The sequence below is a fragment of the Echinops telfairi genome, unplaced genomic scaffold, assembly GCF_000313985.2.
Source record: "Echinops telfairi isolate 266 unplaced genomic scaffold, ASM31398v2 ScPeMD7_3533;HRSCAF=4204_0, whole genome shotgun sequence".
Lineage (NCBI taxonomy): Eukaryota > Metazoa > Chordata > Mammalia > Afrosoricida > Tenrecidae > Echinops > Echinops telfairi.
Window position 1 is genome coordinate 55,239,550 of NW_022107431.1, and position 3,032 is coordinate 55,242,581.

Below are 3,032 nucleotides of genomic sequence, written 5' to 3' on the forward strand. Positions count from 1 at the left end.
AGGGAGGGTGAAGGGAGGGTGGGGTAGAAAGGGGGAACTGATTACAGGGATCTACATATAACCTCCTCCCTGGGGAACAGGCAATAGAAAAGTGGGTGAAGGGAGACAGTGTAAGTCGGACAGTATAAGATATGACAAAATAATAATTTATAAATTATCAAGGGTTCTTGAGTGAGGAGGGAGGGGAAAATGAGGAGCTGATGCAGGGGCTTAAGTGGAGAGCAAATGTTTTGAGAATGATGAGGGTAATGAATGTACAAATGTGCTTTACACAATTGACGTATGTATGGATTGTGATAAGAGTTGTATGAGCCCCCAATAAAATTATTTTTTTTAAAGAAAGAATAAATTGAATAGGTTAAATGTTAGAAAAAGATTTTAAATTTGGTATCTAAACACATAACATTTTTAGTTTTGCAGATCTGATTTTCACTTCAATTTTTCCATTACTATGTAAATATATCAAGTTCTACACCTGTTCTCCTTGCAGCTCCTTGCAGTAGTCAAGAATGTTGCTTGAGTAACATGAATACAACCCCCACCCCAACAAAAAGCCAAACCCACTGCCATAGAGTCGATGCCAATTTATAGCAACCCTATAGGACAGGGTAGAACTGCCCTGTGATTCCAAGAGTGAAACTATTAGTGGGTGTAGAATGCCTTGTCTTTCTCTAAGGTGTTGGTGGTTTAGAACTGCTGACCTTTTAGATCACAGCCCAACGCATAATCACCACATGGCTGGGGCACCTTGAGTCACATAAATAAAGGGGAAATAAAGGGGAATATTTGCTGGATCTGAGTGCTTTAAAAGCAAAGCAATACAAGGTGCATTGTTCTTGTTTTTGTTTACCTTAAACTCTAAAACTGCTTCTGAAACACTGCACAGTTGTGCAGTAGAACTTATTATTACTTTGTTTAAGGGAAGTTTTGGTTTATAGGTGGTGTGCTAAATTCACCTTCAAGCTTCACATAAATTCAATTTCCATTGTGTTCTTTCTGACTTGTGATTCAACACACAGCCATTGAGTCAACTCTATCTCAAAGGCTAGGGGTCACAGTGGACTACATGTTAGGCAGCTAAAATCACCAACAGTTCAAGAGCACCAGCCGGTCCATGGGAGAAGGTTGAAGCTGTCTACAGGGGTAAAGAGTTGTAGCCTCAGAAACTCACCAAGGCAGTTCTACTCTGTCTGGTAGGGTTTCTAGCAATGTGAAACGTGCCTAGCCGTGTAAAAAGTATTACCCTCATGCAGCGTATGCTTGCAAGTAAATAGCCATCCCTCCCTTAGACAAGGAAAAGACAACCTTGCCCTCAGGAAATTGTTTAGGTGTGCCCTTGATGGAAATTATCGTACTAGGGTCACATGCACAAGAGATAGCCTGAAGCAATCTCATAAACTTTTCTAATCCACAATAGTGTCTATTCCAATGACAGTCTCTGTCCAGCCTCTGTAATCCCACCTGCTAGTGTGATGCATTGATCATGACTTTGTATGGTTTCTTTTGTCCTCCAAATTCTATTTAAGTGACTGAGTTTCTGCAAATCCTTGGGTACAATTATAGCCTCCTGCCACCACCACCCCCTTATCTGGATGACTTTTCTTTGTCCTGTTTAAAACTTAATAAGTGTATCCCTATAAAGTATATTTGGATTTGGGGTTTGTCCTCATCCCCAACAGGCTGCAGCATTAATGAATGTTGGATATCAGGGAGAAAGAGCCCAACGACACTAATCTTACTCACCTGAATGTTCCTTCTTCGGTGATTTTGCTGTACACAAACAAGAGAAGAAAATAATTCAGCATTCAGTTTCCATTGATATGCAATTCCATGTTTTACTACAAGTCAAAAGAGAAGCCTTCGGTGCAGTGGTCGGCGGCTAGCATCCAAACCAAGCAGTTAGAACCTCTCAGCTGCTCCCCAGACAAAGAGAAGGCGATTTGCTTACATAAAGATCGTGGCCTTCCCAACAGTGTGGGGCAGTTAGAGGCTGGGCTGTAAGATCCCAGGGTCAGAAAAGACTCCAAGGCAGTGGGCTCTTCTTGCTTTCATTGCAAATTAAATACTACTGTGAAACTAAGAGGATAGGATCATAGCAATTCAAAACTTACCTGGTTCCACCTGTTTGTCTTTCTTTTCCTGTTCTGAAACACATTATTTTTGTTATTATTATTGCTTTATATTTATTAAAATTTTGTTTATCACAAGAAAATTGTTTTCGGACAAATGTGTGTGCTTGTGTTGAATTTAATAAGTAGTAGTAAGTGCCATGGAAGAACGAGGATCAGATAGGAGTATTTTAAATAAATCTTTGGTTCCACTTCCTCTGAGGGGTTTCTTGAAGAACAGCACCAAATTGTTAAAGGCCTGGCATTAGAGGAATTCAAATCAATTCTTAGGTAATAAACTATATGCACACACACATATGTATGTATGTGTGTATATATACATAGAGAGAGATTTAACCACAAGAAAATGAAATTTATCTCATATTAGATCATTACAAAGTAAATTTGACCTGCAAAAAAATGAAATCAAAGAGTATTTACTGCAATTACTTCAAAATAATTCAAAACATTTATGACTACGGTGAAAGCTTACATTGAGGAGATATTTATCTAAGTAAAATAAGAACTGTGTTGAGCCAGATTTAAGGTACTAATGTGAACTTAGAATTTTTAGGAGTAAGCAAAATACAGTTTTTTAAATATTAATGAAATATATTCTTATGGGATGCTATTTCTTTTTCAGACCTATAAGACTTTTTTTCCCAATATTGTATGTGAAAAATAATTATGCTCTGAATATTAGCTGACATTTATATTTTAATTAGCATTATTTTATATGAACTGCTTTGGTTTATTAAACTTTGCATACTTGTTTGATTTTATTAGTAAAAGGGGATTCATATTATAATTTTGTGTAACAGATTTTAATTAGAAAACATCTATGCTGAAAGTGTGTAAGAACTGTATTTTGATTACACAGAGTGTCATAGAAACTTTGATGGTCATTTGATGAATCGCTAAGAG

General features: G+C 37.3%; 1 long non-coding RNA gene across 1 annotated transcript in view; it reads right to left on the minus strand.

The window, feature by feature from the left end:
* LOC123522197 overlaps positions 1–2,140 on the minus strand; it is a 69,594-nt gene extending 67,454 nt beyond the window's left edge. The window contains exons 1-2 of the long non-coding RNA XR_006680477.1: positions 2,112–2,140; positions 1,744–1,770 (exon numbers count right to left, since the gene is read on the minus strand). This is a non-coding gene — a long non-coding RNA (uncharacterized LOC123522197). The remainder of the gene's footprint in view (positions 1–1,743; positions 1,771–2,111) is intronic.
* Positions 2,141–3,032: the final 892 nt, after the last annotated feature.